Genomic DNA, 15,030 nt, shown 5'->3' on the forward strand with positions numbered 1-15,030 from the left:
AACCCTGTTATTAATCCTTCAGAGAGATAAAAAGTTGATATTATACCCATGAAAGGGGAGAAAGATGCTATGAAAGGAAGTATTCAGAGAACATAAAATATGCTTTTTCAATGGATATTAAAAACAGTAGGTGAAAATTTTTAATTAAAGTTAATGACATAAAAATTGAAAACCTCAGTAGAAGAAAATCCCAACAGAAGAGATTAAGTTGTGGAAATTTCCTGGAAAGTAAAGCAAAAACACAAAGACTGAAAAAATACGAGAGAAAAAAATATGAAAAATAAAGAATCCAACATCCAAATAAGAATACCAGAAGGGAAGACAGAGTGGTGGGGGGAGTAATCATCAAAGTTGTAATTAAATAAAATCTCCCAGAACTGGAAGACATACATTCTCAGACTGAAAGGGACACCTAAGTAAATAAACAAGTCCTGGAAATAGAATGAAAATAGTACTACCACTATGAAATGTTGGACATCAGAGACAAAGAAAAGATTCCACAAATGTTCGGAGAGGAAAAAAAAAATAGGTTTCATTAAAAGGATTTAAAAATCAGCAGTTGTAAGAAGCCAGTGGATCAACACCTTTAAATTTCTGAGGGAAACAGGCTTCCACCACCCAATAGGAAATGTATCCATCAAACACAACATTACAGCAATTGATGAAAACAAATTCACTATTAAAAAAGTCATCAGTTCATAATGACACTTAAAAAAAGAAGAAGAAAAAAAGAGATAAAATTCATGTGACAATAGAAGAGGTTTCCAAGGCATCACTCCAGGATATCACTACTTGAACTACTGTTCTAGCTTAGGATAACTAAAAGTGAGAGACTCTTAATGGAGCATTCTTGGGAAAACAACAGAATCTAATCAAGGCTTTAAACCTACCTTCGGTCCACAAGAAATACGGAAATAGAGAAACAAGTTAACCTACAATGAGGAGGCAAACAGCCGAATCCAGAACATGGAGCATTCTCATTACTTCAATAAAACAAGGGCACTGGGAAGGAGAGGAATAGAGACACAGCAGAAGAGGAGATTTGGGGGCTTAAAATATTCAGAAACATAACCACCAAATACAATGAATAGAAATTTTTTGGAACCAAAGAAAGTATCAATAAAAGATATTTATAGGGGCGTCTTGGTGGCTCAGTTGGTTGAGCTTTTGACTCTTGGTTTCCACTTGGGTGGTGATCTCTGGGTTGTGGGATCAAGTCCTATGTTGGGCTCCATGCTCAGCATGGAGTCTGCTTAGGATTCTCTCTCTCCCTCTCCCTCTGCCCCTCTCCCCCACTCACGAGCTCATTCTCTCTAAATAAATAAAAATTTTAAAAAAAAAATATTTATAAACAATCAGAGGAAACTGAATATGGACTTATTTTTTGGGTAATATAAAGGAATTATTGTTAATTTTGTTAAGGGTTGATACTTTCTGAACATTCATTCTGAATCAGCTAGAGGTGAAATGATATGATGTCTGAAATTTGTTCAAAAATGCTCCAGCAGCACAAACAAGTAGGTAGGTGGAGGGACAGGTGAAATAAATAGGCAAAATGCTGGTAAGTGTTGAGGCTGGTAGTTCTGGGATGAGTACATGGAATTTCTCTGAACTCTGCTTTTTTACATGTTCAGAAATTTTGATAATAAAATGGTTTCTAAAATTCTGAAAGAAAATTCTTTCCAACTAAGAATTCTAACCTGGCCAAATTTTAATTAACTGCAACAATAAAATAAAATCATTTTCAAACATGCAAGATAGCAATAATTCATCTTTCATATAGAATTTTTACTTTTCTCAGAAAGCTACTCAGGAGGGTATACTCAACCATGATGAGAGAGTAAATCAGTAAAAGGGAGACCTCTGAGGTGAAAGAGAAGGTAAAAGAGAAGAGATCAAGAAAAGAAAGAAATCAATCCAGACAAGAGCCTGCCAGCAGGCTCTTGGTGTTTCTTCCAGAAGATAATTGAAGGGTACCAGTTGGAAAGAACATGTATAGCACAGATTTTACATACTGGTGTGGGAGAAGTTGGGGTGGAATTGGTGCTAAATCCCAAGGAAGTTAAGCAAGTGTATTTTTAAATGATGATCTAAAATCATTAAAAAAAAAACAAATTTTCTACAGGATAACAAAAATAACTATAGCATATTACATGGCTCAGCCACGAACAGTTTTAATATAGTCATGATAACATAGATACAAAATAGTGATCTCCCCAAAATTAGGATAAAAAGCTATTGGGAGGGGGGGCTCCTGGGTGGCACAGCGGTTAAGCATCTGCCTTCGGCTCAGGGCGTGATCCTGGCGTTATGGGATCGAGCCCCACATCAGGCTCTTCCACTATGAGCCTGCTTCTTCCTCTCCCACTCCCCCTGCTTGTGTTCCCCCTCTCGGTGGCTGTCTCTATCTCTGTCAAATAAATAAATAAAATCTTTAAAAAAAAAAAAGCTATTGGGAGGAAAGGAAATAGGAAAGATGCCTATATAGGATGGAACTACTGACATATGAATAAAAGAAAACTAAATTCTCATCTTCCAGTGTGCAAAACCAACAGCTAATTTTTAACACTAAAAAGGCAAGAAGAAGCAATAATATTATGTTAACCAGAATTATGTATGTCAACACAAAAAGTGGTTTCCTCTAAGAAGGTGGGAAGGGGAGTGGGTGACGTGGATGTGCTGGTTTTACTAACAAGCAATGTAGAAATATTTGATTCTTGAATATATGTGTGTATGTAATTTTGATTTAAAAATTAAAACTTAAAAAAAAATTAAAACCTGAAGTAATATAAGCCTATTACTTAGACACGTGGAGGTAAGTACCAAAATAATCAACCAAAAGAGTTGAAAATGATTATCTCAGGGGAATAAGAAATGTGCAAGTTCAGCTTTGATTAAAAAAATAATAAAAACTAAGTAATAAAAATATTAATGAGTCCTCCTGGAGACACCTTGGTCTGATCAAGTAAAACTGGATCTGATCAGGAAAGAAAGGGTTTTTTATCCCATTTCAATGTTACAGCACAAGCTAATTATTCCTACAGCCAAAGTAATGTTTTCCCCTTCAGGGAGAGCCTTGTTATTTCAATTAGACATATATGCACTAACAGACCCATAAATATTTCTAATTAGCTTGTTTGCTTCATTTTATGAGACTGCTTTCAAATTAGCACCCACATTCTATAGAAATGGAAGGAGAATATTGGAAGCTTGTAATTTCCCTCTCAAGGAAGGAAGAAGGACAACAGATCACATGTCCAAAAAGACTACTCATTAGATTCAAGCCATTTTTAGTGCATGTTATTTGGAGAAACCTACTTGTCAAACTTGGATAAAAGGCTGAAAGTAAATCACAGTTTCAACCAATTATTTTCAGGTCTTCAAGCAAACATGATAGAAGGGTGTAGGCAGAGCATTAACAGAGAAAAGCATGGTGTTCACAGCCCTGCTTCCTCAAGCTGTGATTTCGTCTGGGCTTCCCTATTGAAGAGAAACCACAGGGAGCTCTGCCATGACCCAAAAATGGTCCTGGAAATCAAGGATTCAGAAGTGCATCAGAGCCTCAGAAGTCAGATGAAGTTATCATCAGCCACCTCAGACCGCAGAAGAAATAGGCTTCATCTAAATATGACTATAACCTAAAAACTGATCAGGAAGTTACACGCATCATCATCAATATCATCATCCCAATTCTGAAACTTGGCTGAGCAAATGTGGCTTGTGAATGGGGGCAAACAATTTGAGGCATGTGTCAAAGCAAAGATGAATAATAGCTTTGATATGGCATGTGATTATTTAAAAAATCACTGCATTTCACGGAGTAGTAAATATTTGCCAGGCACAGTGCTGGACACCTACACACATTATCTTAAACAATTACAACAATTCTGAAGAGGTGGTATCATTAGCCTGGATGAGGCGCTGAGGCTCAGAGAGAGGCAATTGTTTCAAGGTCCCACGAACTGTGTGTAGAGGAGACTGGGTTAACCCCCTGTTGGGGTCCAAACCTCTACCCATCTTGTAATTCTGCCTCTTCTCCACCTGGATAACATATAGCAAATAATTTCCCCTGTGAACTTTTCCAAAAATCATTGTATTATATCTACATAGCCCTTTAACATAGGAAGGACCTACTAGTCCCAATTTTTAATTAATGAAATCTTGACTTGGAAATGCCAAGCAATTAGCCCCAGACCACACAGCTCATAAAGAGCAGAGCCAGGGCTCTCTCTAGCTGGTGGGGTTCTTCTCAGCCATCACACCATCTACAAAAGATTAGGTTCAGTGCCTATCCTTACGTGGAAGTTCTAAAACGAACCCCTTTTTAGGGTTAGAATAAGGGGGTCATATACAACTTTTCCAAGCAGGAAAAATTTTGAAGGTGAAAGGAGGTATAATGCTGAGCAAACTTTATAAAGGAGCCTATTCCAGGCAAACCAGGAACCTATGGTCACCCCACCTAGAGAAAGAGCCTTCACTATTACTCCCATGAATCATTCTTCCTTGACAGAGTTGGGAAACTACTTTTTATTTACCTCAGTTTAATTGTTGTATTTGACACCGGGTGGGGAGACCTTCTTTGAAGAAGCAATGTGTGCCTCACGCTTTCTTTGCCTTTAAAGTTGGGTGGTACACCATGTTCAGAGCAGAGGTCAGCAAACAACAGCACATGAGCCAAATTCCGCTCACCTGCCACCTGTTTTTATAAATAAAGTTTTATTGGAACACGGTCATGCCCATTTGTTCATGTATTGTCTCTGGTTGCTTTTGTGTTACAGCAGTGAAGCTAAGTGACTGCAATGAAGACCATATGGCCCAAGAGCCTAAAATATTCACTACCCAGCACTTTTTAGAAAGTGTTCGTCCACCTCTATTTAGAAAATAAGATCCGAAGTCCTCATGTGAGGCCCTCCGTGATCTGGAGCTGCTTCTGCTTCAGCCTCACCTCTCCATTCTCGACTTTGAGCACTATTCTTATCCCCAGCAGCTCTTGACATACAATAAGATCCTAAACAAGTCTTCCAGCTGCTCCCATTTTTCATTTTGCCATCTATGAGAAGAAAAAACAAATCTACTGCGGGGTTACACAGAAAGATTGGCATGCATGTGTTAGCAAACTGTAGAGTGCCAAACACAGAGAAGATTTTAACGTTAAAAGGTTTAACTGTTCAGGATCCTCCCTCAACATTTGTTCGTCCAACCCAAACCCTGACTACCCAACTAAGAGACGGTAAGTCAAGAAGCTCAAACCAGAGTCTGAGCGGCTGTTGTATTAGTTCTGACAGTCTCAAACGGAGCCTATCGTGGTGTAAAAGACAGTGCCCTGACAATCAGAGTGAGTTCCTCTACAAACTGTCGCAGCCCCTCCACTACTTACTGAATCCCTGGATTTATGAATGGTTTTTCTGACCACCTTCTTTTATACGAACTCCAACTTTTCTTTCTATATCTGTACCACTGGGGATGGAATATTAGTCACCGCGTTTACTGAGAGCAGGGGGAAAAAACACATGTTAAAAACACACACCACGCACACCAAATGGATCTTTAATTTTAGGCTGCCATTCCTTTCATTGAACTCTTCTCAGAGTTTCCTGCTGTGTGAATAATAACAGAGTATCTGGCCTGCTTTCTTCTTACAGATGCATGGACTGGCAAGGGAAGCATTTCTCAGAAGGGAAAGGTCCTCTCAAAGGGCTCACTGACAACAGGGCTATGAAAATCTGCACAGGAAGCCCCATTCTGCAAATGGTGATACCAAACGGTATTCAGCACAAGCACTAATACTTACCTCTGTAGTTCATGACAGCGAGACCTAACAACATAAAGAGACATATTCAAAATCAAAATCAAATTTTATGCTAAGTTCAACTGTCCAATTTCAAATCCAGTCTTGGTCAATATGAGTTTGACCCAGATCAATCCCAGGTCAATCCCAGAATTCCCAAAACAAGAGGCAGAAAAACTCCCTCTGCCAGCCCACATTGGCAGGGACACCTGCTATAGCTTGGAGCTAAGAGCATGAAGAGTTAACAGTAGACACTTTTCCAACAATTACCTTTATCACGTATTTGTGTGAGTTTCAATATGTACCACCTTCATGGTACAACGTTTCTAAGTTCAGAATTTAACAGGATAAGTACTCAGATTCCTGTAAAGCCCATGGGGTCTTCCCATAGAAGGCAAGGTGAAGCTGCTCTGTAGGGATAATTCCAGAGAATTTGGACTCTTACTACAAACAATTACAAATAAAATTCCAATGGCTCCAAGATTTAACTGTTAAGAAATAAGACTCACAAGCATAAGAAGAGTGACAAAGGTTTTTCTGGGTATGACACAAAATCCAGAAGACATAAAAGAATAAATCTGATTTTACAAATATACACATTTTTTCCCTAAAACATAAGTACCATAATTAAAGTCAAAAGGCAAATGAAAAATTGGGTCAGGGGAACCAAAGTTTCTAAATTGCTAAAGAACACAACACAGAAGACCCATTTCCTTAATATGTAAAGATCTCCTAAAAACCTTATAAGGAAGTACACAAAGGATACGAACAAACATTCATGGAAATTAAAATACAAATGCTCTGATCATACGGAAAGATGCTAAAAATCAGTCACATTAACAGAAGTGCAAATTGAGATTATGATATGCCACGTTCATCTATGTTATATTGTCGGCAATGTAAACGTTTTATAACATCTGGTGCAAGGATGATTTCACACACCTCTGAAGAGGAATTGGGCAATATGTATCAGAAATTTGAGCACAAATGTGTATTGCCTTATTTTTATAATTTTATTTGCTAATATTTCCTGAGTGCTTACTTTGTGTAAATTAACATATATGTTATTGTTATTCTCATTTTTCAAATGAAGGAAGTGAGATTTTTCCCTAAAACATGAACAACTGTGCAGTGTAGCTCAGAACTGAGAAAGCACCCAGCCTTCACCAAAGAAGCAGATCAAGACTACATTTCAAGAAATAAGACGCAGAAAGGCAAATGCTGCACAAACTCACTACTCTGTGGAATCTGAAGTCGTCAAACCTGGGGCGCCTGGGTGGCTCCATCAGTCAAGCATCTGACTCTTGATTTCAGGTCACGATCTCAGGGTCGTGAGATTGAGCCCTACGTCTGGCTCATGCTGAGTGTGGAGCCTGCTTGAGACCCTCTCTCTCCCTCTTCCTCTGCCCCTCCCTGCTCATGCTCTCACCCTCTCTCTAAAAACAAAAAATTAATTAATTAAATAGTCAATCTCATAGAGGCAGAAAATAAAATGATGGTCACTACGGGCTGAGAGGAGGGGGAAATGGCAAGTTTTTGTTAAATGGGCATAGGGTTTCAGTTTTAGTTTTGCAAGATGGAAAGAGCTCTGGCGATCTCATGTACAACAATGTGACTTTAATAATACCACATCGTATAACTAAATTTGCTAAGAGAGTAGATTTTAAGTGTTCTCACCACCTAAAAAAAGAAAAGAAAAAGAAGAAAAAGGTAACTATGTGAGATGGATATATAATTAGCTTGATTTGGTGTTTCTTTAAGAATGTATGCATATACCAAATCAAGTTTTACACCTTAAATATATACAATTTTCAATTGTCAACTCTATCTCAATAAAGTGGGGTGGGGGACAGGGGGAGAAGAGAAGAAGCCTCTGCAACAGACAGAGATAGGACTGCTAATGCCAAACAAGACAGCCTATAGCCAAGAGCAATAATAATAGTAGTGGGAACCACTACCTGTTGGAGGCTGATTTGGTTCCAATTCCTGCATTAAAATGTGTACATGCATTATCAGATCATCGTCTTTAAAATTCTGTGAAGTAGAGACTATTACTATAAGTGTCTGACAAATCAGAATCCAGAAGCCTAGAGAGTTCAATGCTGTCAAGTGTCCATGCTCAGCAGGTGCTAGAGCCAGGATGAGAGGCAGGTGACTCTGATTGCAGAGTCTGAGCATGTAACTAGATGCAGCGCTGTGACCGATGGTAACACGTACTCCCGTGTCACCAGAGCAGCAGTCAAGGGACATCTGTGTGGTTCAGGGTTAAGCAGGACAAAGGAAGTATCAGAATATATAAGATACGCCTGCCTTCTCTGGTTTTGAAGTTGGGCCAACCAAACATTCCTCCCTGTTAAATGCATTAATTGGCGTAGCCACATTAATGGCTTATTTGGGCTGATTCCCCAAAGCAGCTGAGCTATTTGAGGGGGGTCATCATTTTAGGGACTGCTTCCACCCATAACAATTTTCATCTCATGGTCACTACACGGGGTGGTATTTTTCTTTTACAGATAACAAAACAGAAATCCAGAGAAAGTGGGTAATTCATTCAAAATTACAAAGTCAGCCAGTAATTTAGCTCAGGTCTTTTGTAAGATACACACACACACACACACACACACACACACACACACACACACTGGAATGTCAGCGGGGGCCCACCCAGAGAACTTACAGAAGCCAACCACACACACACACTGGAATGTCAGCGGGGGCCCACCCAGAGATATAAGACCTCCTTGAGAACTTACAGAAGCCAAATTTTGCCTTGCTTTACTTCAAAAATATAACATAAACATGTGATTTCTTGCATTAAAAGTTGTGGTTTGTTTTGTTTTGTTTTTTACTCTGATATGGTTAACTGATTTATGGCCAAATTAACATAAAGCCAAACTGAAACCAAAGAGATTAAATAACATCTAAATGTCACACAATCAAACCAGGTTTTCTGACTCAAGGCCAGTGTTCGTCTGCTCAAACCATGCACCCTGGGTTACACAGATTGCCTATTGTTCTTGACATTCAAAGACAGAGGCATGTACACACTCCCATTTGTTTAATTGTCCTGGTTTCACCTTGTGTTTCATTTTCCAGCTAAGTATTTCATAAATAAATATCTCTCAAGAATTAAAATCCCTGAAGTTATATATCACCTGTGAGAGCAGGGTCATCTTGCTGATGAGTACTTATAATCTTCCCCTCCTTTTCTTTTTTTTTTTTTTTTTTATAATGTTGCTTCTGATCTTTCACAAAAGCCACAGCTTGAATCACATTTATAAATATATCACTGAATTACACCCTCTAGGCAGGAAAATTGGTTTAGTAACTCATGATCTCAGCCTCTCTTTCTTTTCAGTGCCTGTTAATTCCATAATTTCATCATATTTTTTTTCTTTTTTTCCCCTGCATCTGGGGGAGATAAGGAAAGGGAAAAGCGGGGAGAGAGAGAACACAAACCACGCCATGATTTTCTGAATAGATTGAACAAAAGTAATGTCACAAAACTGGGTTATATCCCATTAGAAAGACCAACCAGAGTAATAACGCAGCCTATGAAGAAGTTGAAAAGCTCCTTCAGAGTGGTTAAAGGGGAAAACAGGTATTGAACCTGATGGGATTTTATCTCTGAAGTGGGTGCATGCCTACAAGTAACCAAAGAGCATCAGAACAGTCTAAGTACCAAATCCTGCAACGTCAACAACATAAAACTACCCTGCATTCTCTGAGTCTCATTTTCTGTGTGATCTCTCTGTCTGTCCCCCCTCCCAGTCAAAGACACACACACACACACACACACTCTCTCTCTCTCTCTCTCTCTCAAATGCAACATTGTATCACCAACATCCAAAATTATTTGATTACTATTTTGGCAATTTTTCCCATAATACTTAGAATTACATAAAAATCAATTTGGAATATTGTTTTTTACCACTTATTTGTGAATAACTGAAAAAGAAATTTGGAAGGTAATAACACAAGCCCTCTATATGTTTTGTGTCCTCGATTTCCCTTACCCTTTAAATCAGTTTGTGTTAGTTAAGAATCTAAGTGACAATTTGTACTATCTTACCATAAAGTAATAAACAGTATGAATTTTTTTAATTTAAATTCAGTTAGTCAACATACAGTACATCATTAGTTTTGATATAATGTTCAGTGATTCATTAGGTGATGAATTTTTACTGAACATCAGCAGGCTATATCAGAATTCGCAACCACGACGACCAGTCCCCTCCACAATTTACTCATGTGTGTTCTTAGGTTCATGTCACAGCTCCAAATTCTATCAGCTATGGGTAAAATCCTCTCACAGCAGAAACTACTCTGGAAGGTCTCAGACACACACAGTTAACCAGACAAAATTCCATACAGTTCAACATTTAAAAGTCAGATATCATCCTACTTTGGAGAGACTGAACTTTGCATTTTCAGGAATATTCTTACCTATATAATCTAATAAAATATTTCTAAAATTTTTCAAATATTTCTAGTAAAATTTAAACAAAAGATATTTATAGGGACTAAATTTGGAGAAAAATACCCCAAACACAAAGTTAACTATTTCCTTCTCCTTGGTAGAGTCTGACTTGTTCTGTTTCAAATATAAACCCCAAGTTTTATGGTTATAGGAACCTAGTAAGCATTAAAAATTATTTTATGTCCTCTTTGGATAAGATTACCATTAATCATAACTCTGGGTATCCTGAAAAAACTAACAAACTTTCATTTATTTATAACTTTCTTCCCAAAGTATCCCCTAGGAAGAACTGAGCATGTGACTTTTATATCTTTTTTGTTTGTTTTTCAGAGTATTTCAGGACTTGAACAATGGGGCATTATTTTTATGGTGCCCAGCATGAACAAATGCTAAGAAAAACAGGAGATGTCTGTCCTTGGCTCCCGTTGGCCTCCTTCATCAGTGCATTTATGGAATCAAATGTCCCATCTTGAGGTAGGGAATGGGACTGAAGGTAGCCTTGGGTACTTATCCTGTTACCCATGTTGCTATTATCTATCTAATAGTTGGAATTGGAAGAATGTTACCTCATCAAAAAAAAAAAAAAAAAAAAAAAAACACTTAAGATATGTTCCAAAGTATAAACACTAAAAAAAGCTCTTAAGCAAAAATCTCCATGCAAGAGTCATGAGTCAACGGTCAACTTACCTTAGTCTACCAAGAGAGGTAGTTCTTTTCTTCCTTTCTTTCTGTTTCTCTGTCTTTTATTTTTTAATGCATTGTTATTCTTTTAGCATCTACAGCATGCTGGGCATTGAGGATACAAATTTGAAGAGGGCAATATCAAAGATTTGCAGAACCATCCCTGGATGATTTTTGCTCAACTGAGAAAGCTCCTCTACTCAAATTTCTGGTCATTCTGATATCCTTTAAAAATAAACTATTAAACATTATCAACCAGCTATTGCAAACAATGAACTGATATCCACTTGCTAGGAAAAAATGTTTACTTAGTTCTGAAAATAAACTTACTTGATACAGTTTGTGTTACAGGTGACAAATTTATGATCCTAACAATTTATCAGCCTTATCAGCAGGTGTTTTATTGTCTTAATTTTTCTTACTATAAAAAGGCAATCCTGGGTCGTAGCATTCTTTGCGAGTGAGTGACATGGCAAACAAAGCCTTTCAAATTTGATGCCGGCCACTGTTCCAGCCCTGTGTCTCCTCACGTCTTCCCCCAGGCCTCCCACACCTCGCCACCTCATTTTAAACCATCTGTGTTAAAGTCACATAAGATTACCTGGGCAAACAGCTCAAGCATTTAATATCCTCATGATTCTGAGCAAGTAAAACTTCTGCTTCCTGTCCCTTTCCTGTTTACTTTGAAAAAAGCCAGCTTACCCTTTAAGTTTGAAGTCAAATGCCAACCTTGTCTATGTCATCTTCCCTGACAGCCCCCACGCCCTAGCAGAGTCTATCACACAGACAGAGAGCATCAGCAGGCACCACCCTCAACTGTCATACAGAGGTATCTGGGCTTTTCTGAACTGGTGGGTGAGATTTGCACATGGATTTTTAAGCCAGAGAGGTTTCCTTAATTGTTGTCGTCTGCTTTGCTGTGTTTTGCTTGTATATTTTGGTGCAGTGTTTTGTCTGAAGCTTATAAGGGAAACAAGTCTGTGCATATCCCTGAAAGGAGATGACAGGGAAAGCAATACAACTTGGCACCTGAGTAATTTCTTTAGTTTTATAAACAGAGTCCAAAAAAAATGATATCAGAGCCTATCAAAAGAGAAACTGCAGGTAACATCTAAGGCAACAATACTGATGAACGTAGGGGTTAAGAGTGCTCCTTCTAGAAGCCAACGTAATCACAACTAACTAAATATGAACCTTACTATGCATCGTCCAAAAAAACTAGACAGGTTGACAAATACAAATAAATCTATACACGGATCATAGTTTCGACATATATAGATTTAAAAATCACTATAATTCCAAATTTTCTGTATTTAGAAAAATAAATACCAATTTCTAGTCAAGCTTTCTCTAAAACTCCCATCACAGCCCATTCAAAATGGGAGGGAGGGGTGGAGAGAAGAGCAGAAGGGGAGAAGAAAAAGTATCCAGAAAAAGTGTACAGAAGGGGGGGGGGTTCATTAAGCTTAAATGACCCTAAGTGATAAAATACCATTAAAGAGTGCGAAGGACAGGCAAGGCACTGAAAATTCAATGCAGTGCTGAAGGCGACAGGCTTGAAAAGAAACATTCTGGAGGAAGACAGGATAAAAGCGAAAGGAGGAAGTGCCCACTGGAGAGTGGAGAAAGGAAAACATGAAGGTCACTTTAGAATCCACCCAGATGATATTTTAAAGGGAAAAGAATGACAGACACCCTGCACTCTACTGCCCCCTCCTAGCCGTGCCCCTGGGCCACCCATTAAAGAAACTGCAATCTTCTACTCTGACAGAAGGTGGCAGCCTTTGACAAGAAATCTGGGAAACCTCTGTGCTCTGCCAAACCAAACCAACCTACAGAAATGTGCAGTTTCCTCCTCTACAAAGCTACTGTAAGAGAAAAGAAGAAGAAGAAGAAGAAGAAGAAGAAGAAGAAGAAGAAGAAGAAGAAGAAGGAAGGAAGGAAAGAAAAAGAAGGAAAGAAAACATAAAATTAACATTAAAACTTTGGGCTGATAAAATTCTCCCAAATAAATAATCAAGAATTAAAAGAAAACTAACCCAAGTAAAAGTGAATCATTTATCTTCAAACATGCTATGGCAGATACAAAAAACACGTAAAATTCAAAATTCGAAATCTAAGAACCAAAATGGAGAATAAAACGAATAAATGAAATAAAAGTTGGATGGTTTCAGGAAAGAAAGAGAAGAAGGTAAAATAACAGCATACAGCTCCGTTATATGATACCTATGCAATGTTTACAATAGAGTTGAATGAAGGTTTAACGAGGAGAACTGAAGAAAAGTAGGAAGACAACAAAGAGAATAAATGCTTTTTTTTTAAAGGAGTAAAAGAAGTCAGAGAGAAATTGGTTGAAATGGAAATTAGGCAATGAAAAGTCAACATAGGTATAAGTGGAGACTCTAAAGAAGAAAAACAATGCAGTGAAACAGAACTACTATTTTGAACTATAATTCAAGAACACATTCCAAAAATAAAAGAAGGCCTGAATCTACATATTATAACAGCTGAGGAAGTACTTAGAAAATTGATCTAGAAAGATCAATTCTAAAACTTCTCCTAGAACTATTCAAATTTAGAAATTTTAAAAAAAAAATTCTCAGGGATTCCAGAAAAAAAAATAATTTACACAGGCAAGAGAATTTGGCAGCATATTGCTCAAAATCAATATGTAAAGCAAGCAGGAAGGAAGCACCTTTTGTAAGATCAAGAGAAGGTGAACCAGTAATTTTATGATCAACTGTGCTATCTTATAAGTATCAGGGCTGCAGAATTAGAGTTTCAACGTGCAAGAACTCAGTGAGTGCTAGATCCATGAGCCCCACCAACAAATGAGTGTCATCCAACCAAGAAATGACTGAAGGAACTTAGCCCAAAGTCTTCATATTTCTAAAAAGAATAAGAATACTCCAATTACACTTAAAGCAATAATAAGAGGAAAGTCCATAGCCTAAAATACCTCTACAAATAAAAGTAAAATGGTGGATTTAAATTAATTACATTGGTAAAAGGACCATATATATTTAATTGTAGATCTAATAATAAAGTGAAGATAGAAACAAGGGTGGCAGAGTAATATAAAGAAGAATTTAGCAATTATCATTTTTACAAAGTAAAACTAGAGGGAAATAGAGAAAAGTGGAAATAGGTCACTGTCCCATCAATAAGTGGGAGTTACTGGGTACCATTAAAAACTGGCAAGCTACATATCAAAGGCTAATCATAGAGAATAAAACATAATATACATACCAAATTATTATATTATTATTATACAATTGAATGTTCTGAACTCCTCTATTAAAAGAAAAAGAATTTTCCACTTGGCTCCCAAAGAAAACCCCAAATATACACCAATTACAAAAGACACACCCAAAGTAAATTCAATGAAGCTAAATGTACAGGGATGGACAAAGGTACACCAGGCAAATGGAGAGTAAGAAAGCAAAGGCTGTAATATCAGATAAAGTAGAATTCCATCAAAAAGCACTAACATGATCAATCACACTATTGGGTATTTACCCAAAGAGTACAAAGACACGAATTCAAAAGGATACATGCACCTGTATGTTTATTGCAACATTATCTACAATAGCCAAATTATGGAAGCAGTCCAAGTGTCCATCAACTAACCAATGGATAAAGAAGATGTGGGGTGTGTGTGTGTGTGTGTGTGTGTGTAATGGAATATATATATATATTGGAACATATACATATGTATATATATATATAATGGAATATTATTCAGACATCAAAAAGGGTTAAATCTTGCCATTTGCAACGATGTGGTTGGAACTAGAGAGTATTATGATAAGTGAAATAAGTCAGTCAGAGAAAGACAAATACCATATGATTTCACTCATATGTGGAACTTAAGAAACAAAACCAACAAGCAAAGGGGGGAAAAAGAGTGAGAGAGACAAGCCAAGAAACAAACTCTTAACTGTAGAGAACAAACTGCTGGTTACCAGAGGGGAGGTGGGTGGGGGGATGGGTGAAATAGGTGAAGGGGATTAAGAGCAACTTATCATAATGAGCACTGAGTAATGTATAGAATTGTTTACACCTGAAACCAATATAGCAC

Source organism: Ursus maritimus, unplaced genomic scaffold, assembly GCF_017311325.1.
Source record: "Ursus maritimus isolate PB19 unplaced genomic scaffold, ASM1731132v1 scaffold_30, whole genome shotgun sequence".
In the NCBI taxonomy this organism is placed as follows: domain Eukaryota; kingdom Metazoa; phylum Chordata; class Mammalia; order Carnivora; family Ursidae; genus Ursus; species Ursus maritimus.